The following is a 27,436-nucleotide window of genomic DNA, read 5'->3' on the forward strand; positions in this document are numbered from 1 at the left end:
CACATTGTCATGCTAGTTGTGCCCAAAATATGCCTCTGTAGCAACATGTCTATGCTGGCTGTTCCCAATTTAGGCCAGCATTGTCCTGTACAAAGCATGATTGATGCTGCCTGAGCATGTGCAGTGTGCCCAGATAGTCAGATAGCACAGCGAGTAGAGCGCTCGCATTGACATCGTGCAGAGCCTGCTGACGCAGGTTCGAATCCCGGCAGGGCCAAACTCAGCCTTTCATCCTTCCGAGGTCGATAAATGAGCACCACACACTGTGGGCAATAAGCAGCGCTCAGATACCTGAGGGTTCATAGCGCTATATAAATGCCCAAACAAAACAAACAAACATATGGCATCTTATCTCTGTAATACACATTCATTACTTCTGTGGTAATGAAAGAAGCAGAATTCAATCCAACCGATAAAATGTGGAAAAACGATCACCCAAAGGTGAACCTAATTGTAGAAACGCAATGTGAGCACAATCTTAAAAGTATGAACAATTTTTTATTGCATGATTACTAACTTGTTGATAACCTTTACTGAACAAGTTAAACCACGCGATCAAATGAGAAACGGAAGTAAACAAAAGCCAAAATTGTGGCCACAGTGGGTTTTATACTGCAACTGGGATAATTGGATCTAAATACGATGAGGCCAAGATTGCCAATTCTCCTGTCTTGTGCATATGATTAAGTCTTAGAAAAGCATTCAGCACAGTTAAGAAGAAGTCCAATAATTCTACTAACACTGCAATTGTTTTCATTGTGACACTTGGTATTGTTTTTGTTTGCACAAGCTTTCAATATCTGCTGGCACACTTGATGTGGCAATGCAGAGTATTCCAGATAGGTGTCCATCTGTCAAAAGTGATCTTGATTTTGTTTTTATGCTCTTCAATCTTGAGAAAAGCTGTTCACAGCAGTATGTGCTGCCAAACAGTGCAATGAACCGAAGTGCATGATTTGACAGATTTGAGAAAGAGTCCCATGTAATGTATTTACTATAAAATGTATGAAGGGCTTGTTCTGAAAAGGCTGTCTTCAGGTCGTCATTACTGTGGATGTCAATTAATTCCATTTGAAACATGTCAGGGACATTGGTGACATTAGTACCAAATGGATCTGCAAACATCTTCAGTTCATCACTGTGCTCCCTGAAATCTGAAAATCATTTTTTAAATTCATCCAAAAGATTCCCAATCAGTGCAGAATACATGTCATGGTTGATGCTGTTAGCATATCTTGTTAACAGTACTGTGAAATGAGTGGCATTTTTCTCATTCAGCTGTTTCTGAAACAATTCCAATTTATGAACAAAGGATTGGATGTGCTAATACAGCCTGTTTACAAACTGATCCATCCCTTGCAATTTTATATTCAGGTCTGAAAAACATTTTTTTATGTCAACAAGGAATGCCAAGTCATTCAACCAGCTCGCATTATCCAAGAAGCTGACGTCTTTCTCTTTGTTGGTCATGCATGTTTTCATTTCATTAAGCAGTGGCCAGAATCTGGATAGGGTGGCTGCCTTGCTAAGCCCTGCTAAGACAACGAACTTGGCAAAAGTAAATAACATAATCATGGTCTGCTCCCATCTCCACAAGAAATGCTTGGAACTGTCTATGTTTACGCCCTTTTGACCTTATGAAATTCACTGTAGAAACAGCATTTTCCATCACATGCATCATCTCCAGGGCCTTTGCGCACAGTTGTTCCTGGTGTATGAAGCAGTGATGCATGATGACATTCTGGGGAACTGACTTTGCCGTTAAACTGACAAATCCATTGTGTTTGTTGATCATAGTAGGGGCCCCATCAGTTGTCAGACCACAGAGTTTGTCCTCTGACAGATTGAATTTTAATAAGACACATTTGACTTCATTGAAAATGTCTTGTCCCGTTGTTTTGCCTTTCATTGGACATAGGTCAAGTAGTTCCTCAACAGTTTGGAATTGTTTGGTCACTCCTCGTACATACAAAGATCGCCAGTTGGGCGGTATCACTCACATCTGTGCTTTCATCCACCCCCAAGCTGTAAAACTGACAGGCACTTAGTCTTTTTATCAGTGTGTCTGCAATGTTTGATGATAGGTCATCTACTGTCTAGCAATTGTCTGATTGAGAGACTGATTTTCTCCACCATTGCTTGTTTGTCAGGGAATGCCACAGATGTAAATATTCCCAAGCAATCTTTGACACATTCTCTATTGGACAATGGTTTCCCTCTCCTAGCTATGGCCTCGGATATCAAGTAACTTATCTTGGTTGCTGCCTCAGAGTTCTGCCTGGCAGCTTTGAAGAAAGAATGTTGCCCGATCAGGGTCTGCTTTAGTGAGTTCACCCGATCAATCCTAATCTGGCCAATCGGGTTGTCAAATTCAGTTGCATGTTTTGTAGTATAATGCCGCTTAACGTTGTATTCCTCGCTGACAGCTACTTTTTCTTGGCAAATCAAACACAAAGAAATCCTTGGCTCAACTATCCTTGAAAACACGACATTCAGCATCAATTTTTCTTTTCTTCTGATTCGCCATCTATTGAGAGTTGGGTAGGTTTTAGCCATATGAAAACTACTTTGGCACAGTTCCATAACATTAAAAACAATTCAAACTTAGTTGTATTACTAAGTAATAATGTTGTGATTTCAATATAGGCACAACATTGGGCCACACTGTATGGCACGATTAAAAAACGCCTCACTCATAGTATTGTTCCATAAATATATAACAATGCCCGTAGCGATGCAGTGTTTGGCATGTGATATACAAGTCAGTTGGGGTGGGTGTGGACACAGTCTGTGGCACCCTTGGGATGCTACTTAAATACGAATGAATACAAAGGAATGCTCTTAATCTCACGTGGCAGGCAGCCAGAGTGGAGCTGAAACACTATACTGTTACTGAAAAATGAGTAATTGCTCTGGAAGCTATGTGCTAACGCAGATAAACTCAGAGGATAGTGCTCTTATCTGGTGGAGTGCAGAGAGGGAGGTCAGCGATAGTATCAGGTAAACCAGAAAAGGTGTTGCTGCGGCGAGCTGATCAAGTTAGAGGTGGCCTTGCTTACTCAATAAATTATGCATGTTGAGGAGAACAACAACATGTTTTATTTTTATGTCGTGCTTGTGGCCAGAGTCATCCAGCTTTGCAGTGCTGCAAATTAAAGACAAGGCTAGTAACCATTACACATAATGTCATTATATGTTGGGTCGCATAAGTGGGGAGGGCGCAATTTCTTTCATGTTGCTTCTTTTCCAAACTATATATCAATTCCACTTTAAACCACTTCCATGGCACTGGTGATGAGCTACTTCACCATGCAGATAATAGTTTTGACCAGTGTTGCAGAGCACATATTCTTTTTGCATCCCATTTTACTAAGAAAAACTCCCCCTTGGGTACTATTCAAACCGGGTGATTTCTGTTCGCCATAAGCATTGTTTTCTTTTGAACCACACCCAGCACAGCTCCTGCAGCTCCCCTCTGAAAGCAGTTTGGTGGCTGCATCTGTGTGATGTTATTAGGGGTATTTAGTTATTCATGAAATGTTTGTCGGATACCTGTATATTTCTTTATTTATTTATGCAATGTTTGTTGGATACAGGTATCCGACAAATATTGCATAAATAAATGTTTACCGGGTTGTGGACCCTCACTGCATGACCTTTCCAGGAGTAGGGGACATTGGAGTGTTAGACCTGACCCAGGAAAAGCAGAGGGTGCAGGAGTTTCGAGAACGAGTAGGAGTTATAGTTGTAGAAAGGAGAGGCTGGTAGAGGAGATGAGGATGGAGGCTGTGACGTGGAGTTGATAGGAACAGAAGAGGACGAGAAAGTGGCAAAATGTGAAGTGAAAAGAGGAGGTGAGGAACAGAAGGAGGAGGAGGCCAAAGGAGGGGAGGAACAGGAGGTCTGGGAGTACAGACTGAAGTAGAGGAACAAAAAGGGCTGTGGGCCTGCGCTGCTCAGAGCTGGCCCTCCTCGTAACTGCAGCAAAATACATTGTGCTACAAGAGTAGGGGCTCTGTGTGCAACCAACCTACACGTGCACTTTACTTTACTTTTTCTTTCTTTCACCAATAAATGAGGCCTGTGGGCGCCTGAGCTGCTCAGAGCTGGCCCTCTTGACAGCAGCAAAATACATTCTGCCATAAGACCAGGGGCTCTGTGTGCAAGCAACCTACCAGGCCTAGTGCACACTTTACCTTTTATTTCTTTCAAAAATAAATCAAGGAAAAACACGAACGCAGTTCCCCACTACCATAAATAATGCAGTCAATTATCCCGCATTTAGGGACATCTCAGAGGTGAGCAAATCCGATGTGCAATGGGTGAACCTCACCTTGGGCAATATGCCTTTCTGATCACAGATTCTCCCCTGCCAGGTAAGTATGAGTTGCAAGCAAGAGGGCATGGGTTGGGCCTGTTCTGGAAGCTCTGCTAAGCGAGATTGAAAAGGCAGGCCGTGACCCAGCCCCAGCCCTCATAGAAGCCCTGAGCGTCTGCAGAGCTGCCTGTCCCATGTGTAGGGGGAAGCTCCGCAGACAGAGCCCAGCAGAAGAGGCACATTGTAGCACAGTTCCTTTCTCCCATCCGGCCTCGCTCGGCCCGAGATTTGCATAAATTCGGGCCTGGCTGCCAGCCAGTAGGCCCAGTCGTATAGCAAGCAGGCCTGCTGCAGTGTGCCCACTGGCCTGTCAGCCCCAGACGGGCCCATGGCCCTCCTGAGCCGACAGGTCACCTCGCTTAACAAGAGCGTCTCAGGTAGGGTGCCCGACAAACATTTAACAAATAAATTAATCAACTGGGTCATGGCAGAGGACTGTAACTGAGGCAGTTACAGTCCTCTGCCATGACCCGGTCCTCAGCCACCACTGTTTATTTATTTATGCAATGTTTGTCGGATACATGTATCTGACAAACATTGCATAAATAAATAAATCTGCCGGGTCTACGTATCGGACAAACTCTGCCACGACCCAGTCCTCAGCCACGACCCGGGTTAATTTATTTATTTACGCAAACAGTGCATAATAAATAAATCAGCCGGGTCCACGTTTTTTTTTCTTTTCCCCAGCGCCGAGCAGGGGTTTGGGGAAGGCGGCCGGCCAAATCGCTAGCGCTGACCTGAGTCCATGACGAAATATACAGGCGGCAAGTGGTGCTTTTGAGCCTCCGAGAAGTATCTGGCAAGCAGTATCTCGGAGCATAGCAGGCACCACTTACCATAACAGAACTAGGCCTCGGTGTGCACGCACATGGCACCGTGATGCTGGGCTGGGCTGCTGGCTCCCATGCATGCTCTACCCTGGGCTCGGCTACAAAAGTGTGAAGGTGGCGCTGTGTGCCCTTCACTCCACCCACACACATTACGTGTTACGATTTCCAAATCCAAATCCAGAAACAGCCAATGGAAATACTGTTACCATGCAAGGCATTTATTTATTTTATTTATTTACACTACTATGACGTGCCTTGCATGGTAACAGTATTTCCATTGGCTGTTTCTCAGCCAGTGGAAATTATAATTTGTGTGGACTACAACCGAAACGACAAATGTAACCCTAATGCTTTCAATCCTTTGTCTGTGCTCTTGAGCCTCGCGGGCCACATAAAATGGCTTGGAGGGCCGCATTGTGGCCCGCGTGCCATATTTTGGACAACATTGCTTTAAACAGTAAAGTTTACAGAAGCACACTTGACGTGAAGACGTTTGGGAATATAGCTTGACGTGTTTTAGTCCGTTGGTCCTTTTCAGGCGCATGTATCTGCAATATATACAAACAGATATACATATTCAAACCGAAATGACAACATAAAAAATAGCACTTCTATCAATTATAACATAAAACTGTGATTCTTACAATAATAATCTACACAACAAATTGTCCCAGTTACAGAACTAAAGAATAATGATATTGAAATTACTATAGTTTGTAAAATAATAAGAGCTCCCTAACTCTATTAGAATTAACAAAACAAATATTGTTTCCATGTGAAAAGCGTGCTGCCAAAAAAGCTGTTTTCACAAAAAGTGTGTCAAAAGGCTGTGGTGTGGCCCCTGCAAACCATGTAATGGATGCAAGAGACACACCTGCAACCCTTGGACCCATAATACCATTCAAAGGGAGCAGGGAACACCCCTGCAACCCCAGCCCCCTTGTGTGGTATAATGGAGACACTTTTACTGGGTCACACCACAGCCTTTTTGCTGTTTTTTTGTAAAAACAGCCTTTTTGGCCGCATCCTTTTCACTGGACACCAAAATATTTAAGTGAATCCTACATAGTGAATGACCAATAATCTATTCCAACATTATAATAAACTAGTATATACCAATATAATACACTTACAAGAACATAGTGTGCAAACACTTATATTTGATAAAAGAAAATGTAAAGCCATCAGACTAAAAGGTTAGTACCAACCACCTGAATCCTAACACTTACCCAGAATCACACCAGTTTCCCACAACAAAACACAAATGTCCAGTTGCTCAACATCAATTTTGTAGCAGTCCCACGCCAAATGGGAAATTCACTGTCTCTCTGAAATAACAAGAAACAAACCACATACACATTGTAAACTTCTAAATGATATCCATCAAACATCCAAATATCTCATATGCAAACTCCCCTTTAGTCTAGTTCCACCTTAGCTCTCCAAATCACGATGTAAGCATCAGGCACAAACACCAGTGTAACCATCCAAACAGAGCCTCATCCTACACTACCTTAAATATCAACACGGTCAACAGCCACTGAAGAATACTCACTTCATCAACACTCCATCAACAAAAAAAAGACTACAATCAAAACTACAATCAAAACAGCCACTAAAGAATGACTCACTCCATAAACAAAGAAAACATACTGTTGGGGTAGATGTTTTAGGTCCCAACAAGAGGACGACTAGGCCATGGTGCGGCTGGGTTAAATGCGATGTTGCAACTAAATAGGTGTTCAATGCAATTCAATGAATTAAAATGAGTGTTACTTTGTGTTTTAGTTGGATACATTTTAGAGTCACAGTAGGCAGCAACATGAGTAGCAGTAGCATGGATACAGTGTGCTGTGTAATGTTCAATGTAGTGGGGTGCTTTATACATGTAATAGAGAAGTTAATTGAAGGGAAAACTAACATGTGGGAATTCAACAATAGTTTAAATTGCTGACACATTTATGAAACTGGGAAATATGAGTTCATTGGGGGTACATGGAGAGATCACAGAATGCAGGTTTCAGCTAGTTGGAGTTTTAGTAGGCCGCAGAGTGCCTGGATTTGCAGGAATGGGTATTTGCCTCATTTGGAGAGCTGGATGAACAAGGTCATGGTAGGGGTTATGAAGAAAACCGCATATGGGCAGTTGTGATAACATTGCCAAGGGCTGAACGTGAGAACGCAATGGAAAGCCATTTGTTAGATTTTTATGGCCGGATTGAGTTCTTAGATGCAAAGTGGAATTTCTCTGAGAGAACAAAGGCTTGTTTTTTGATGACCAGAATGGTCCAGTTACATGGATGGTTAAATTGAGAGCTGATGGTTTATGGGCTTTCAGGGAAATAAGTAGAATATATGCCAAAGGCTATATGACTTAAAATGGCAGTCGCAAATAGGATCACATGAAGGAATGCAGGGAAAATAGTATGGGACGCCGGAGCTTCAGGGAGGATAAGGATCTACTGTTGCTGCAATGGAGTGCTTATTTATTTTTCTCCCCCCCCCTGAAGTGTTTATGGAAAGCCTTGCACAATCACCATATGGGTTAAACGGTTTCTGTCACATAGTCTGCATAATAAACTGAGTTATTCATGAATGATAAATGTATTATGTGGAGTACGTCATAAATGACTATGAAAGAATATCACATGTCAATGGGGTTGTACTTTGTGAATGTATGCAATGGAGATTTAGAGCTAGGGGGATTAAATAACTTTGTATTAGAGGTAGCCAATGCAGGGTTGTGGGATGACTTTGTAACAAAATATTTGTGATTATGTAAATTGTCCAACTGTGTATATAAACTGCAACCTTGTTGCCATTTTGGAGATAATCTGGTTAGTTTTCAGCTCCAAGGAACTGCCTAGCCCTCTCCCGATCGTTAGCATACAATAGTCAAAGTGCATTAATTTCTTTGTGGAAGCAGTTTTTCACATTGGAATCTTTGAGTCACTTCCTTACAAGATTATGGGCCTCATAATAAGTTTGCCGGTATCCGGGCTGTAAATCCACCAGGATACTGGGAAACAGAATTACCTTTAACACCACTTGGTCCAGCAGAATGACTGCCGGATTACAATTGGTGGTAAGGGTGGTAAATCCTCTTGGACTCCATGGGGGATCTGACAGTATTACCGGCACTGGTAATACCAATGCCGTTAATACTGGCTACTTTTTTGCAGTAGAGTGGAGGATTTACCTCCAGCTCTTAACTGGAGGTAATTCTGGCCACCCCACCGGCAAACTTGTACTTTGCTGGTGTGGAAATGTGCTGCTATACGGCAATACCAGCACATTATTTCCACACCGGCAAAGTTGTAATGAGGCCCTATGATCGAAAATTCAACTAATCATAAAATAAACACTAAAATAATTCACAAAATAAATAAAAAATAAAATGAATACACATATTAATCATACCAATATTTCAAATGCCCAAAACATACTAAACAGAAAATAATTACCATGGTCATAGTTAGCCGACCAAAATCTAAATGTACAAAGCCAACCTCAATCTATTAGCAGAAATTAATATGGTGTAACTATATTTAAAAGCATCAAAAATACGTCAAAAAAGAAAATGAAAAAAGAAGGAATATTTAATCCCAACATCATGTTACAAAGCCAACTTGTACAAACTTGTTTAAATAACACAGAGACATCAAAATCCTTGTTAATCCCCTTAGGGGCAAGAGAATCCAATTTCTGAACACAAAATATTTCCCTCTTCGTCCATTGTTTCAAAAGAATCACCTCTATGTGGATCACGTTTCAAAACCTCCAAGATATGAAATCTCAATTGTGACACTTTAGGATGTTTATGTATAACTGGGGGGGATGGTAGCCGCCGAAAAAATTAAACCATTCTTAAGTTGTAGAATGATGTGTTACTTACAAGGAACTGTGTTGGTGTTAAAGATAATCACCCTAATCCCAGCATGCAAGTATTAAAATGTCCAGCCACTGGAAATTTTGTGTTGTCGTTCTGCACATTCAAATGATGTTCATTCCATTTTATTCTAGATGTGCACGCTGTTTGGCTAAAAGAACATGAGCCACATGGCCATTGAATACAATAGACAACATTTGCAGTGTAAAAAATCCTGTAATTGTAAATTGGAGCCATTATACGTATGGTATACAAATGGACCTTTTATAATTATAAGGAAGACATGGCATCAAAGTAAAACAGACACAAGTGATCACAGTTCCAGGGTGTTTATTAAACTGTAAAGTGGGTGAGATAAACGCCTAATCTAAACCTAAATCTAAGATGGGAGGATGCTACGACCATCAAATAATAAATATACAGCCCTAGTGGAGGCTAGTCAAATAAAAAGGGCCTATAGTAAAAAAAAAAAACTATTGCCAATTCTAACCACTATGCTATAAAAGAGTATGGGATAATGTTCACAAGAAAAGAAAGAAGTGTTCACAAAATGATAAGTCAGGATGTTATGGCCGGGGTCTCCCTTCCCCACGTTTTTAGCATGGGACAAGGCGGGACTATCGAGCACAGTACACTCCTGGGCTTCTCCGGCACAAGCTTACAATTCCTTTTCTCAGTATCAGGGCCTTCTGTGCCCAAGTCTCTTTCTCATGCAAAGTCTCGTGCTTCAGAGGGCCTGATACACCAAAACAACAAAATACAAGTTCCTTCTGTTAACCTTTACGTCGACTGATTACCCTTCACCCTGGGATCCCCCTCAGCTGGGCTCTGATTCTTCTCTCAGTAGTCAGTTGGGCTAAGACCAACCAGAGCACTTGCCAATCCAAACAGAGACCTCTGACGGGCGATCTTGACTCGCTGGGTCACTCTGTTTGCTTACGGAAAGCACGTTTTTCATACATTCACAGTTCGCACAGCGTTTCCCTCAGCCGGGTGCAAAAGCCTGTTTCCCAATGTCAAAAACTTCGGCAATGGGTTAAGGACTTTTCATTGTACAAGGGATTTGGCTCAACCCTTGTATGACCACCTTAACTGTCTATACCGGCCTTCCCTATGGCCTCTTGGTACTCGTAGTTTTCTTTCTTCCCAATATTCAATACAGTTTGTTCATAAGAGGGGTACTAGCCAGAGACCTTCGACTGGGTGCCCACGTGGCGCTGAACCACTCTGTCTCTGGTACCAATGTATTCACAAAATACCTCTTGTCAAATTATCTTCTTATTGTTGCCTCTGCTGCCTTTAGCCTAACACAGTCCAGTTGACTATCAGCTTCCTCCGACTCACCAGCTGTGTTGAACTATTGGCGGTTCCTTTGCAGCAGGAGCCAAGGACGGTACCACAATGGCAACCTTGTCTCCCCACCCTGGCTATCAGTGCGGGAGGGTGCCATGTACCACTGACATCCGTCACACCATGGGCCAGCTGCGATTCCTGGCCTCATGTTTCTTTCATCTGAGGTTTCACGGGTCTGGATTTAAAAGGGCAGGGGCAACTCCCTCCTTGACGTCCTTTCAGGTCTCTCCACCTTTCTTCTCCATTTGAACTGCCGTCCTGGAATGGCTGCTTCCTCGTGCATTCGGCCTTGCTCGGTGTGGGCTCTTGTGCTCCGCCTTTTATCCCTATAGGGAAGGGAAAGGGTAGTCAGGTGTATGTAGTTGTTATTAATTGGCTGACTCTGCCTGACCCTTGTGTTGGGACATGTCAGGTAAACGGCTCGGGTATTAGTCTGTTGTCGTCCACGCTGTGAGAAAGTGTTTGCGTTGGAAAAGGGGGGTAGAATTTCTAAGTATCCTACTGGGTAGGATGGGAAAAGGTGTTATAGGGAAGGGGATCCACGTATCAACCTTCGGTGTCCCACTTCCACTCCCGAAGACCCCCCATTCAGGCGATCCTCCCGCACTGGTCCAACCCCAGGAACTGGATCCAATAGTGATGGCCTTGTCTTGGCTACCTGGATGACAGTTCCACGGGGACTAGCACATGACACACCGTCAGGTTTCTCACATGATAGTGGAACAGTTATTTCAATTCAAACAAAAGAATGTCCCCTTTCCCCTTTTCTCTGTGTCAAATATCTCTCATCAACACAATAATGATTATTTTGGTTAACAAAAATATCCTTATAATTCCCAAAAAGTTTATAAGTGAAAATTGGTTGTACAACAATTAACTCCTTTGTAGCTACATCTTGTAAAAGTTGCCAACGCTTTCAATTATTTTTTAAACCTGAGAACTCTATGTGGAAAATGTGGATACAAATACCAGTCCTGTTGCTCTTTTTTTCTTTGAACTTTTCAAAATGTCTTCTTTAGGCAAATGCTGCACACATGAAACTGCATTTGCAAGTATCTCTTCAGAATAATCCCATCTGAAAATGTACTGACCATTCTGTTCTGCTCTAGGTTAACATCTACGCTGATAATATGTTTAACTGTCAGGAGCTGGCTAAATGGTACATTTCTGCTCAAAGATGGTGGATGAAATCTAGAAGCCAAAAGTAAATGATTCCTGTCTGATGATTTCACATGCAGTTCAGTTCTAAAGTAGCCTTGGGCAATGTGAATCATTATATCCAAATATGTTACATCAGAGTTACCTCTATTCCAAGTGAACTTAATGCGGTCATGCAGAGAGTTTAAATGTTGTAAAAAGTTAGTTAGCAACTCCTTACTGCTTGATCAAATTCCAAAATCCTTGTCAGTATATCTATACCAAACAAAGATGTGTTGGATAGAGATATCAAGGTTCAAAATCATCTTAATACAAAAAAGGTATGATATAATACAATCTGCAGATTGGCATTTCGCAGCAACTGGATCCTCTTGCCCCTAATGGAATGAACAAGGATTTTGATTGTTCTGTGTTTTTTTTAACAAGTTTGTACAAGTTGGCTTTGTAACATGATATTGGGAATACATATACCTTCTTTTTTCTTTTTTAGAAGTATCTTATAGTAACACCATATTCATTTGTGCTAATAATTTACAGGTTGGCTTTATACCTTTAGATTTTGGTTTGGGGATTGTGGTTATGGAGTGAGTCTTTCTTTAGTGGTTGTCATGATTATAGTCTGTTTTCTTTGTTGGTGTAGTGAGTGTTTCTTCATTTGCTGTTGATTGAATATTTAAGCTAGTGTAGGATGAGGTTCTGTTTGGGAGGTTACTCTGGTTTTTGTGTCTGATGCTTAAATCGTGGTTGGGAGAGATACAGTGGAACTAGAATAAAGGGGTGTTTGTAAATGGGATATTTGTTTTTTTGATGGATAATGTAGCACGTGTTTGATTTGCGATTGAGTTTAGAAGTTTATAATGGCTATGAGGTTTGTTTCTTGTTATTTCAGAAAGACTGGTGAATTTACCATTTGGTGAGGGATTGAGTAACTGGACGTTTTTGTTTTAGTGTGGTTAATGGATGAGATTTTGCGTAAGTGTTAGGATTCAGGTTGTTGTACTATAACTTTTAGTGTGATGGCTTTACTTTTTCTTTTTTCAATACTAATTTTGACACATTGTGTTCTTGTAAGTGTAATATATTTCATTATAAGTTTGACATATATATTTGGTCATTCGGTATATAGGATTCACTTAAAGATTTTTTTACTTGGTTCTAATTTAGTGAGGTAGCTCTAATTGTTTTACAAACTACTGTGATCTCAATTTCATTATTCTTTAGTTTTGTAACTGGGACAATTTGTTATGAAGGTTATTATTGTAAGAATCACAGTATTATGGTTAGAATTGATAGAAGTGAAGCTTTTTATGTTGTCTGTTCGGTTTGGTTTGAAAAAGGACCAACGGTCTGAAACCGTGTAAGCGATATTCCAGATTTCTTCACACCAAGTGTGCTTCTGTGAACTTTGCTGTTTAAAGTATTGTGTATTATTCTAAATGTTTTCTGAATGACTATGTTTGACAATTATTAAACTATATTTAGCTCTTTAGATCTTAGCTCTTGTACTGTTTGTTAGGAAGATTTCCTGCTCCACCTGTGCTTTTCTTTGTGTGGCTGGTGGGATGATTTGTGTGTTATTCATTCAAGGTTAGATTGTGATTTATTTCAATTGAATCTGCTCACGGACTGCAACTACCAGCAGCCTTTCTCATTTTTATAATACCTAATCAGGTGCTTCAGCGCCGGTGATTCAATAGTAAGCCAGTCTGCGCCAGTCTGCATTGTTCATGGCGCCGGGCTGGTTCCCTGTTGCTGTGCATTGTGAATATATGAACTTAAGAGTAAGTTCCAAGTTCAACCCTATGCTTTTAACTTCTTTTGTTTCTCTTCTTCTTTCAATGTGGCTCTTACTAGTCTCACTGTTGTGGTTCAATTCATTATGCATCCTTTGAATGTAATAAAACAGCTGCATGCTACTCTTTCAGAGGCTGTTACCTATAATATGGCACCAACGAAATGCCGCGATATGCTGATATATTGGCCCGGTATTTGTATATGGAGGAGGCCGCTGTTACTAATGACTTGCCTTCTAAAGAAACATCTATTACAACTACGAAACCTGAGGCTAGCCTTTATTTGATAATGCTGTCTTAACTACTGCTGTGTCTGTGGAAACGGTTCCTGCAGTTTTAATGCATGCTAGTGTAATTGATAAATCCACTGCCCACACTCACCCTGTCTTTGAAGCTTCCAGATTAATTTCGAAGGGAGAGCATGTTGGCCCGCTATGTGTTTTTACGTGTGATACCGTAATTAAAGATACTGAAAGTGACTTGTTATCAACAACGCAGGATTATCAGATCCCTGATGTTGGCTCCTTAGCCCAAAAGTGAGGTGCTGTAGTATACTGCGTTTGGTCGTAAGTTGAATGAATTGAAAGTTAACATGCTTAATACCAGATCCCTAGTTGATCATGCGCCGAATATCTCTGACCTGGTTACTATTTTAGATCTTGACATTCCTTGAATACCTGAGACTTGGCTTAATGATACCACTACCCATGCAGCTCAATTAGCCACTAGAGGGGGTTTTAAGAGCACTTGTTTGTTAAGTTACGTATTGATTACAACACTAGGATTAATTTTGTTGCATTGTATAAACCTCCATGGATATTTCTGTGTTTGAGGAACAACTCCTCACCTTGCTGAGCAATTCGCTGAAAAACACAAAGCATATGATGGTATTTAGGTGACTTTAATCTTTGGGCATGTAATGAATTAGATCAGGAGGCTATGGCATTGGGTTCGGCACTTAATGCTATGGGGTTTTTGCAGTACATCTCTGCCTCTTCTTATAGAGCAGGCAATACCTGGGACTGGGTTTTGTCACACAATCTTCAGATCTCTTCTCTCACTATTTCTCCCTATCCTTGGATGGACCATTACATAATATCATGGGAATTATCTCCCTGCTCCTTTAAAATGGGTCAATGCTAATCCAAGACTGTACCAGAAAGTTAGAAACTTGAGGATGGTTACCCCAAAGCCTTTGCTGATCTCGCCTCACCAATGCTGATTAATAGATCCATATCTCATGATGTAGATGTCTGTTCAGTATGTTGCCTGTTCCTCTTTCACAGTCTTTGTTGGGAGAAATTAAGAAGGTATTTAGAGACTTTTTATGGTGGATTGGAGGTCATCCGAAAAATCCCATGTCAATTCTTTTGCGCTCAGTGGAGGAAGGGGGCAATGGTTTTCTGGATGTGAGGAAATATCAAACTGCTTTCTTCTTGAGGAATTTACATCACTGGCTTAATGACATTCTGAGTTAGTGCCTATGTGGTTGTCTTCTTACAATGGATTATCAACTTCGTCTTGACATAACTTTCCCTACAGTACGACATAAGTTTTCTGAATGGAAACATGCAAATCGCATTACTGAGTCAAAAATCCTGCTATCTCTGGAGTCATGTATCTGGAAGAATCCAGCAATTACGGTTGACAATAAAATGCTGATTGGCATATGTGGCAGTGTGCAGGTATTTGGAAGCTGAAACATGTTCAAGGGAATAGCACATTATTAGACTTTGGCTTCTTTAAATTTAAATATAAATTATGTAATTCTGAAAGATCAAAGTATATAGTGCTGCAAGGAATTTTGAAATCCCTTTTCTCTCTATTAAATGCCAAGACCCTATTGGCCTATTTGTCATGTTGAAGAACTGCCCTCTCTCTGCACCTGTGGTCTGCCGCCTACTCTATGTGACCTCTAAAGTGCCCTTGGAACTGCCGGAGTGAAACATTTGGCAGTCTGAAATGCATGTGAAGATATCTGGTTCCAACTGATGGATAATATGCAAAAGCCTGAAGAAATTCAAACTGGACCTGGATGTATGCTTTACACAACAGTGGGATAGCCTGTCTGTATTGGTCGCCGTGGAGGATGAAAGTATGTAAACTTTACCAATTTGATATTTGCTGGAACTGCAAAAAGGAAATTGGAACTAATAGCCATATGTTTGGATCTCGTGCCTAAATATCTCAATACTGAATGGAGTTTGTAACCCAGTTAGTACTGCTGTGTTCTCCACTATTCTGTGTTCTGGGCTTTTTCCCAAATGGTTTGAAGTTATCAGCTGGAGTTAAAAATTGGACATTCAAAGCATTGTTACTGGCTAAAAAAACAGATTTCGAAGAAATGGAAGTCTAATGGAAAGCCCCAACTTGAGGACTGGTTTCCGAGTCTGTTGCTATTGGCTGCTAGGGAAAAAGTTTCATATGCTAAAAGAAATTTGGTTGAAGACTATCAATTAATTTGGGGTATTTTCAATGACTTATATGCTTAAAATATTACTGTTATGGAATCTTATAATGTGTGTATGAATAATGATCTGCTGGTTTGGCTCACCCTCGTCCCTTTTTTTAACCAAGTGTTTGCTCATGTTGTTTGTCCTGCCTTTTCTTGTGGTGTTTGTTTGCGTATTGTTGTGGTTGGGGACAAATTTGTAAATTTGGGTTGGGATATTCTGTGTTGTTACAACAATATGAGATGTTTTTATTTGTTTTCTGTGTTCTGATTTTGCAAGAACTCTCATTGGACTACTTAGGTTAGCCTTTCTTTGTTTTTTACCTGTATTATATTTTGCCAACATTGTTGTATACTGCTTGTATTTCATGGATTGCAAATTATAACATACTAATCCAAAATTAAAAAGAATGCAATCTTACTTGCCAAAATGGGAAACTATGATAATACATTTACAGGAGCAAAATCCAGCTCTAGGGAGTTGTTCTCCATTTTTAAGGAACTGGAAGGTAAAAAAAAGTCTGGGAAGCTTGTGCCCAAAGAGTGATAGTTGGTTTTTGAATATCCAGAGGGAATTTGCCCCATAAATTGAGCAACATCAATGTGACATCAAAAGCCGTCAAGATGACATGCAGGGTATCCCCTGCCCCTTTTCATCAGTTGAACATAGTAACTGTGGGGATACTAATGCTTCTCCTCGGATGTTTAACTTTCAAGTGGTCTCAGATTGAAATCATTGACATTGTGTCAAGTCTGAAACCTGGGTCTTGTAAGGGAAACTCCTGCCGGCTGCATATAGATAAGAATACCATTGACTGCCTTGCACCACTGGTCACTAGCATCGCCAATTCCTCTACTGCTACTACTGTAGTTCCTATTTGCTTAAAAGATGTGTGGGTCACTCCATTCCTAAAAAAGGAGACGCTTGATTCTGAGGTTGCTGTAAATTTCCGTCCAATTACTAATGTTCCATTTTTGTTAAAAATCTTGGACAAGATGGCCAGTCAGCAGCTTCAGAAACTTAATTGAAAGCAACTTTCTTCTTGGCCATCGTCAATCTGGTTTGAGGGCAATGTTTGGGACCAAGACTGCTCTACTTGATCTTAGGGCTAACCTTGTGAAGATCATTGATAAGGGTAGGATTGCCCTGCTAATGTTGCTTGACCTTTCTGCAGCATTCGATCTCATGGCCACTTGCTGCTACTGGAGAGGCTGACTAGGCTTATTAACTGCTCTGAATCTGCATCTGCCAGGATTTGGTCTTTTCTCTGCCCACGGCTATCAAGAGTAGCAGTTGATGAGTTTAAGGCACCACCAGTTCCACTTCTTTGTGGTGTCCCTCAAGGGTCTTGTCCCTCCCCAACACTCTTTAATATTTACACCCGTCCAATATTCGGGCCACTGGACAGTGTTGGCTTGGCATATACCAACTATGCGGATGACACATAGAAGATCTTTTAGCAGATAGGTAACTGATCTGGACGTATCTATGATACATAAAACCTACTGGCTTGTTCAGGCGCGGATGGCTATGAACTCCCTTGCAGTCAATGATGATAACACTGAGCTGCTTATATTTGGTACTGCTCAATGTCTGAGAGATATGGTCAGATTAAGATTGCCAATTGTATTATGGCTGTTGTGTTGTCAGTCAAGACCCTTGGGGTCTACTTTGACTCTAAACCTGTCTATGAAAAAACACATAGCCCACCTAAGATAAACCTGTGCATGTACTATCAAGCTGATTAAGCAGATTAAATCTTATCTAACTGACACATTTTTGGCTGATGCCCTGGTTAATTCAAAAATCGATTATTGTAACAGCTTACTGGCAGGCACATCAAAAGCTAATCTTAACAGCTTAGAGTTCATACAAAATGGTGCAATAAGACTGGTGTGTGGACTAGGCAGGAAGTACCATGTGAGAGAAGCCAGAAGAACATTGAATCGGCTGTCGGTTCGGCACTGGATCTCACATCAAATTCGGACACTTACCCATAAGTGTCGAGCTGGGAATACCCCAAGCTAATTGGTTGACCGCCCACACGATGCTCCCGTACTTAGATCATTAAGATCTAATGGAGAGAATAAACTCCACCATTCCCGTTTTAAGTTGAAAAACGTTGGTGGAACAAGTTTTAATGCGTGTGCATTTGTTCTTTGGAACAAGCTACCAACATCTCTTTGCGCTTTGCAGAATGTGCTTTGCTTTAAGAAGGCAATAAAGAAACTTTTAGTGCTATGATCACCTAGATGATGTCTCTTCCTTCTTCTGCCTAATCTTTCTTAGTTTGTTTGTTCTTATATGTGCGCACTGAGGCCTATGCATGAGTTTCGCGTAATAAGAAAAAAATAATAATAATATCTGTTGTGAAACACCAGTGGTTCGGTTTGTTAGTACAGACCCTCAGTGGGGTGACTCCCCACTGCATTCAGGGTTGTTACATTTGTGGCAAGCATAGGTCTATGGCTGCTTTGGGGTACAGCACCCAGACATTTTGGAAATGGAGTTGGTATAAATATATTCTTATTCAATGATGTGTGCCACCTGATGAAGTCATATCACTAATTTTCCTAAATACTTTTCTTTCAAATAGCTGAAAATCTGCCTGCATGGGTAGAAATACTCGTATTCACGAGGATTCATTTTTAATTTTTCTTTGGCTGGATATCTTTAAGTTCCGCGTTCTGGTTTTGTTTAAAACTTGATTTAGTTTGGTTTTCCCACTGGGATTATTTTGCTATAGCTAAAATATTTTGCATGTTTGAAAAACACCTCATGAGGCACACCTGTGAGCTTAGCCACCGCATTTCCCGGTCATTTTTAAATCTGTGCCCCTATTGTGAGGTAAACTGCGTAGGTGTTGGTCAGAAGGCATATGGTCTAGCAAAGCACAGCGCACATAATAATGACTTGTTGTTCTAAATCTCAGTACAGGGGCCATGCCCCGAGGGAACCAGTGCTGGCAGAACACCGTGTTGTTTTTAGGTTTCGAGTCCATGAGGGGTTTGTCCCCAGAGGTAAACTGCCTGGCTTGCTGGTAAATTGTGCACATAGTCGCTCCGAACAAAAACAAGAGTTTGCTACCCCCAGGAAATTCCGTCCGAAGCAGTACCTAAAGGCGCTCGGTGAGACCTTTTCTGCTGCTGTGCCGTTGCCTAACCCTCACATAAAGAGGGACACCGGGATGTCATTTGGGGTTCGCCAGGGGTCGCTGTTGCGACCCCAAAGTTCTTAATTGCTACCACTGTGGTATCCCTTGCTGCCCCTAAAAAAATATGTTTTTTTTATAAGTGTTTTTTTCTCCTTTTCTTTTAAATGTAAGCCCGTGGGCTGTGGCCAACGCCATGTGGCTCTTTGTTTCTGGAATGGCTGGCTTTCTTGTTCGTGTCTCTTAAAAAAATACAGGGGTTTCACAAGTGTAACACTTTGAACAGTGACACTAAATAAGAAAGAATGGGAACAACAAATAATTTGCCTTTCTGTAATTCTATATCATAATTGCTAGACTCATTAAAGGTTTATTTCAGGCACACTTCAGGGGTTGAGTCACTGATTTGTCTGTTCTTAAACACCTCAACGCAGTCTTTCATCCTTCCAAGTTCAATAAATGAGTACCAACACAGGTTGGGTGATATTGTATGTATATTTGTTTTATATGAAGTGCTTAAGTGCAAGTGCTATAAAATAACATATTATCATTTGACCTTGGACGTCTGCTTGCATTCACAGTGATTTGCTAATATGGGCCTATACACACACACACTGATATTAACGATACATATGGTGATTAATTCTTGTATGATATGTATATAACATTAGAGTGATATCGTAACCATATTTTTCGTGGTGCACTTAGGAACAATGCTATGTGATGCCACTTCCTGTTTTGTAAAGGGTTGAAAGGTCATGTTCTATCGCTTCCTGTGATGTCACTTTGGGATGGGGTCAAATGACATCACTTCCTGCAATGTCATCAGAGGTCAATGGTCCCGTGATGTCACTTCCGCTACCCCTGGCATTTTGGTGAAATGACATCCCTGAAGCAACATCACCCATACGTTTTATTTTTAGCTTGTTTTCATCTTTTCCTAGCCTTTGATCTGCGTGAGGCTTTTTCGATTAAGTGGGTGTGTTATTTATTTATTTATTTATTTATTTATTTTTAAAATGTATATATGGTTTTATTAAACCTTTGCAAAAAGGAGAACAAATACATAGAAAAGTACGAAAATGCATATACAGTTGATATATTAACAGATAAAATACCAATGTATTCCCTTAGAATAGCGAAAATAGTGTCTAAGGAAGACAACTATATGTTTTTAAAAGCTATATGTTTTAAACAGCAGGAGGAAAAATCCAATCACATATGTTCCAGATGATGATTACGAATAAAACTAGACAAAGCCAAGACCTCTCGAGTAGTTCCAATACACAAACAACGTTGCCATACCAGTTCAGTTGATAAACCCAAGAATAGAACTTTAAGAACATTCAAATAAGAATCTCTCAGTGTTTTAAGTTGTGTACAAAACAAAATAAGATGTTTAGCCGTTTCAGGAACTAAATGGCAGAATCTACAAAGGCTATCAGCCACCAAAATCTGTTTCCACCTCAATTTGGTATCCAGAGTTGGTAAAATCTTCCACCTCAATCTAAGTAGGATTTGTCGGTGGTCACGATTAGGAAAAATCCTGAGAATTGGGGAAAGAGTGCCTCTTTTCTTATGTTCATGATCCAGATGAGACAGAGCTGTAAGAATGGAAGGCCTCCATAGTCTGGCACCAATCATAGTCCCACAGCTTCTTTTTAGTTTTTGTAGGATTAGTGATTAGCTGCTCTAAATCTGAGCTGATGTTACACAAAATGTCTCCGCACAATTTAGCAAATTTAATTAAGAAGCCAGATTTATAAATGTTATTCCCAACAAGTTCGTATAGAGTGCACGATATAGGTCCCTTAAGTTTAGCATAAAGCATAAGCATTCTCCAATCAACTCGGGATTTTAAGGAGATGTAGCCTAACTCAAATCGAATTGCGGCCAGAGGGACAACATTAGGAAGAAGTAAGACCAGATGTCACCTTCAATCCAATCCAGTTTGGAAATAGTTAACCCCGTACATAACTCTAGACCATATATCAGTTTTGGGGCTATTTTACCCTAAAAAAATAGGAGGGAAGATCTAATATAAAATTGGCCATATTTGCGGTCGTTTTTAAGGACCTGCATGGCCAGTATCTAAGCTTTATTTAGGAGAAGCTGAATCTGCCCTTTCGAGCCTCTACTTGCTCCGACGTAGTAGCCCAGATAAGTAGAGCAAGTGGAGCAAGATATTCTTACGCCCCCCATATCCTAGAGGTTAGTTTTCTTCTTAACCTGCCCTTTGGAAAATGCAAGAATTTTGTTTTTTGCGGGGTTGGTATTCAGCCCATTAAGCTTGGCATAGTTGGCAAATACATCCAGCAGACGCTGTAACCCCACCTTAGTTAGGTCAAATAATAAGAAGTCGTCTGCATAGGCCATCCAAATAAGCTTCACAAAGCCAATTCTTGGCGCTAAGAGACCCTCCTTCAACAAATACTCCGCTGCATCAGAGACATATTGATTAAATACCCATGGGGCTAAGACGCAACCGTGTCTAACCCCACGATGTATACGGACCACAGCTGACATATCCCCCTTTTTATTTAGCCGAATTCGTACACTCTAATTATTGTAGACCCCCTCTAAGAGGTCGATTAAGCCCCTTGGTAGTCCCCAAGCAAAGAGTTTGCGCCATAGCCTGTTTCGATCAACACAGTCAAAGGCTGCCGACAGATCAACTGAGGCCATATAAGTGGGGCCCCTAGTTGAGACCCAGGCAGCGTCCCGAATGCACTTAACCACAAGCACATTGATTTTAGTAGAATGGGAGTTACTGAAGCTTGTTTGAAAAGGACTCAGGGGATGGCTGTTTTTTTTTACCAATTCTTCAAATGCGATAGGAGAAAGGCAGAGAAGATTTTGCAATCCGCATCAATCAAAACAATAGGGCGATAATTTATAGGGTCAGACCTACTGCCGCATTTGAAAATTGGGATCACATGTGCAGTGGACCAAGAGATTGGGCATACCCCAGATTGGAGGATGTCTCGAAACTCAATGCATAGAAGATTGGCCCAGAGATTAGGGTCAGCTTTGAAAGTGTTATTTGTTAGCCCATTCGGGCCAGGGGCTCTAGCTCTTTTACACTTTCGGATTAGATCTAGCACTATGTCAATCTCAATTGGGGGAGCCCATTTAGACTGCCGGACTGGTATGTCACAATTCATAGAGCAGTTAATTCCCTCCAAGGGGATAGGGGCAAATCTGTTAGAATAGAAGTCCAACCAGCCTTCTTCCGCAATTGGATTCAATAAAGCAATGCCCGGGTTACTATCTTGGCCATTGACAATATGCCAGAAGGCACCCACATTCGCCTTCATAATAACCTGAAGCATTGTTTCAGAGTCCTGTTGTAATAACTGATGTTTGATTGTTTTGCAGTAGTTTTTATAGGCTTGTTTGGCCTTCTGAATGAGACCTAAGCGAATGGGCATCTCAAGATTTGCTAATCGAAGTTTCCTAATCGTCTTGTTCTTGTTAGTTTTTGCTGCTGCCAAATCAGAGTTATAAAGGGGGATATGCCTACTACCTGGTATTTGGCATACGGAGTGGTTGCCCAAATCATCTACTGCTGCTTGTACCGATGATGTAACCGATGCAGTGTTAAAGGTTGTCATTTTCCAGTCAAAAGTAGTCTGGTTCAGCATGGCCCTCAAATTGAGGTTCAAAGTGTTAATATTTTTAGAAGACCATCGAACTGCAGTACCCGATGAATTAGGAGTGACCATAAGCTGAGTGTGGTACCGAGCCCTTGGGTGGCGGATTTTAAATGTTGCCGTTAATATACCATGGTCACTCCAGATATTCATGAGGATTTCCAACTTCGAACATCTTGTACACAAATATTCGTCCACAAAGATGTAATCAAGCATAGAGGTGGAAAGCCCACAGTGCCAGGTATGTTCAAAGGGGTTTTCGGGGAATTGAGAGTAGCCGAGCAAGGGTTGTAAACCTAGGTTGCCCAGCTCCGTAAAACAGATGTAACAATCTTGTTTGTTCCTCGTATAATAAGGGTTAGAGGTATTCATCTCACATATTTCCCATGATGAGTAGTTAAATAAACAATCACAGTTTAAATCCCCAACTAATAGTACATGTCCTGAGTCGTTAGCAAGCACCCACTCTAGAATAATCTGAGAAATAGTGGACACAAACAATTTGGCTTCACCAACACCTCTATGACAATAGATGTTAATGATTAACAATTTCAATTGTCCACAGCTAGTAGTAAGGTCTACACCCAAAGCCCCATAGGGAAGACCCGGCAGATCTTTACCATAAAGATCAGTGCAGTTATCAACTGCAACAATTGAACCACCCGACGGTCTACCACCCAGATTATGTTGAGCAGGCTGATCGAAAATTTGGTACCCATCTAAACATGGGGTCGAGGTCATCCAGGTCTCCTGAATACAGATGACATCAGCATCTCTCAGCAACTGTAGGCACTCCAAGTTTGTAAATAGGTGCTGGTTGCCACTAGAGTTCCAAGATTTAAGGCAAAGGTCCGAAGAAGAATCTAAGTCTAAACTTGGAGATGTTAGCCTACGGCACAAGTTTTTGCCACAGGGTGGAGATAATGGAAGCCCAATCAACTTCCTTATCCTGCTGTTTAAGTGGATTTCTTTGATTAGGTAAGGTGTCAGAGCCGCCTGGGTTGGCCCCCGATGGTTTAGCTGAAGATTATGTCAGAGAAGGCCCCTGGAGCGGCGTTTCCCACGATACAGCAGCTTCACCTTTAAATCCCCATTCCTGCAAAGAATCTGTTTGGGTAAGGATCAATTCCTTGACCAATGGAGAGGCAAGGAAGATCATGCTCATATCTAGCAGATTGCAATCCGGAAAGGCCACTCTAGTAATATCCTTAGAGGAAATTAGAGAGAGTGCTGGGATTTCAGAAAAAATAGATAGAACGTTACATCTATTCAGACTAATTGGAGCTTCCAATTCTAGTAGGCTCTGAATTTTTACCAAGTACAACGATTTCAACTTAGGAACGTTAGTACCTTCTTGGCGTTTTAGGCAGTCAGCCGGAAAGTTTTCAATTCCCTTTAAGTTGTTGTCTTGCCTTTTATCAGCATCAGGGAACTGAAGCCTCGCAGTTGGTTTATGCAAGCGATCCACCAAGTTTCGAATACCAGCTGAGATTGTTGGATGTGTAGAAGCTGGCGGAGTATTATCGCCCTGTAACTGCCCCCACTCGGCTCCTAAGTCCAATGGAGGAACAGGGAACAAAGACTGGTTGGGAAATTTATTTGTAGGTGGTTGAATTAGAATAGGCCCCCATATCGAAGAAATTTGATCAATCCTTGGGTCCAAGGGTCCCTGAACTTAGTTGGATTTATGGCCTGAGACACAGCAGGTAACATAGGAACTTCTTCACAAGTCCTGAATTTGCCGGTACCACATCCCTGATGTAAAGCCGATGTGGAGCATAGCTTCACAATTGGTAAAGTAATTGGGGTTTCTCGTGCATTCACTTTCAAGGTGGCGAAGAGGTACTGCGAAGAACTTCCCCCAACTTAACGGAAGCCTGAGTAGTTGGTAGATTACAACTTTCTGTTGGGACTGTAGAATCAACCAGTTTGGCCCTAGGTACACTAAGAGCACATAAGTGCTTCCCCTCAGAGGTAGTCCCTGGATGCAGATTTGACAGAGTTGAAGCGTGGATTTTGGCAAATAGTAAATTGGTTTGTTTTGTGACCAATTTCCGCTTAATAAGGTGCGATTTGCATGGTGAAATAATTTTTTTCTGGCCAGAGTGCTTGGAAGCACTTTCTTGCATAGCTGGGATCACAGCAGCTGGAGGCTGGCTTATATTGGAGGTAGGGTTGCAAGTAATCTGTGTTGGATTAGTTGTGCCAGTTAAGGCATCAGCAGTATAACAGTGAACCGCCAGAAGTACCAACTTAGCCTGTTCATGAACAATGTCAGTATTAGGAGCACTTTCCTGTGTAATTAAGGCCAGAATAGATGCAGGGTGACTTAGATTGGAAATCGAATTAGGAAGGCTCTGTACAGAGTTAATTATACAAGCTGCAAGAGCAGCAGAAAAACAGAGGCCAGCAGGTGGAATTTGCGCAACTTGGTCTTGAGGAGTGGCATTGTTGGTGGCTTCCAGTATAGAGATATTGCCATCTATAATGTGTGATGAGACTGTACGTGTTTGCACAGGTACAGAGACAGAACTTTCACCCTGTGGAGGCAATAAGGGTAGTTGCACAGCCAGCTACTTAGATAATTTGGTACCAATCCAGTCCACTTTATTATTTAGGTCTACCAAAATATCGGTTCCTATGCAGTCGATTTTCAAATTGAGTTCCATCATTGATCTTTGGCTGTTTTAAGCTCAGACCAAACATTATCGTACAGCTCAACAAAAGAGCTGAGGACCACATTTAGGGCTGAGACTGTCGGATGGGTCAATCGAATCCGTTCATCCAGATCTTTCAGCGTATGGTGTAAATGTGGTGAGTTTACGTGATTCGAATTGGAATCCCCAGAACTAGCTTCCGCTGCAAGGTGACCTTTATTAGGATCAATACCTTCAATAATGTTGATTAGGGTTGTAGGTGTATTATCAGCCAAATCCACTTGGGATGGAGAAATAGAATTTTCCGGGATTCCAACAGTAGAGGGCAGATTCATCACTTTATTGTTGTTTCCACCAAAGAAAGCCTGTGTAGTCATTGCAGAATGATCTAGCAGAGCATTACCTCTAAAAGCTTTGGGCAGTTTAATTTCAGTGCTAGTAGAGGTTGCTTTCAGGATGTATTTGTCCATAAAAGTCTGTCCTGGTGCTTTTTGGTTTGTTTTCAATTTTCTAGGAGTTTTATGATGTGATTTGTCGTGGACAGTGGGGAGATTTATGGTAGCATTAACGGATTCGCAATTATGAATCAAAACTTTATGAGTAGCTGCTGCCGTAATGGGATCTGTATAATTAGAAGTTTTAGGCTTCACTGATAAGAGGCTACAAGACATCTCATTTTTTAGAGGGAGGGTAGATTGCACCGAAACTGGAGCAGCAGAAAATTACTTAGAGGTAGTATTTTTTTTTTTTTTAACTTTTATTTTTGTTGACAGAGGCAAAAGGCATACACACACATCTGAGCAATAACCGCAAATTACAGGTGAATACAGAGCATATAGGCAAAATTATGGTAACAGTGGTAGAATAATGACATATCACAAAGCACCAAGAAGCCGAACAGCAGTAGGGACGTCAGGAGGATTCATCCACAGAGGAAGTGTCATTTAAGCTAATCAAGTAGCTGTTGAATGCAGTCCATATGTTTCGAGGACGAGAGCGTACTGGGAGCATACCCAGAAACTCCTCCTCACAGTTTCGGGACCAGGTGAGTAAATTTAACCATTTCTGGAATGCGGGGGGGCTGGGGCTCTTCCAGCTTAGTAGGACACACTTTTTGGCTATGATACAGCTCACATTTAAGAATTTAATAATGGCTCCCGCTCCCCCAGCCTGCCAGACTCCAAACAAAACCCCCAATGGGTCAGGGTCTACCTCAGTGTCAGTGATCTCAGACAGTGTCTCTATGACTTTACTCCAGAATGTGGCCAGCTCCGGGCAGCTCCAAAACATATGCAAGTGGTCAGCGCCCTCCGCGCCGCAGCGAGGGCACAGCCGAGGATCGGAGCCAGCAAACCTAGACCCTCTACCTGGAGTGTAATACAGCCTATTAAGCAGTTTATATTGTATGGTGCGGAAGCGGAAGTTTAGGGACACTTTGCTAGTATGGGAACACATCTTCTCCCACTGTCAGTAAGTACCAGTTCCAACTCGGAGGCCCAGTCATCACGGGCCCTGGACGGAAATGGAGAGGGCGAGGACAAGAGGAGCTTATATAATGAGGAGACCACCCCGCGGGCGCCACCCGAGTTGGCGATGTAAGCAATCGCAGGAGAGTCCAGAGGTTCGATGGGGAAGATAGGCCATAGATTTCGGAAGGCAGCGCGGAGTCTGTAGAACTGCAGGAGCTCCAGAACAGAACCAGAGTGCCCCGGCCTCCACGTCTGCGGTGTTATGAACTGTCCCTCTGGATAGAAATCGGTCAGGGTGCGGTATCCCAGGGCCTCCCAATGGCGCGCCAGGGCGGTGTCATGCGTGGGTTCCAGCCCGGGAAACCTCCAGGTGGGGAGCCATTTGTAGTACGGACATTGCTCGTCGCAAGTTTTGAATATCTGTCCTCAAGCCTGTACCATGGTCCGGACCGGATCAATGGGAGAGTCCGGCACATACTGCCGGTTGAGAATCAAGGACATGACATCAGTGCCTGCCACTGCCAGAACCTCAAGTTTGACGTGGGGACGAGGTGGGGGCCCAGGGTACCAGTAAGATGCGAACTGCGCCTGTGAAGCAGTCCAATATCGCAGCAAGTCTGGGGCTGTGAAAACCCCCTGTCGTAGGGTG

At 41.8% G+C, this 27,436-nt stretch overlaps 1 protein-coding gene and 1 non-coding gene across 2 annotated transcripts in view; one reads left to right on the plus strand and one right to left on the minus strand.

The window, feature by feature from the left end:
• The window catches only part of TTLL10 (tubulin tyrosine ligase like 10), a 1,071,284-nt gene that overhangs the window by 152,516 nt on the left and 891,332 nt on the right, over positions 1 to 27,436 (plus strand). The window lies entirely within an intron of this gene.
• On the minus strand, positions 4,221 to 4,384 carry LOC138474924 (U1 spliceosomal RNA). The gene has a single exon (XR_011269144.1). It is a non-coding gene; the product is annotated as a U1 spliceosomal RNA (small nuclear RNA).

This window comes from Ambystoma mexicanum, chromosome 8 (assembly GCF_040938575.1).
Source record: "Ambystoma mexicanum isolate Mex_15411 chromosome 8, UKY_AmexF1_1, whole genome shotgun sequence".
NCBI classification, from domain to species: domain Eukaryota; kingdom Metazoa; phylum Chordata; class Amphibia; order Caudata; family Ambystomatidae; genus Ambystoma; species Ambystoma mexicanum.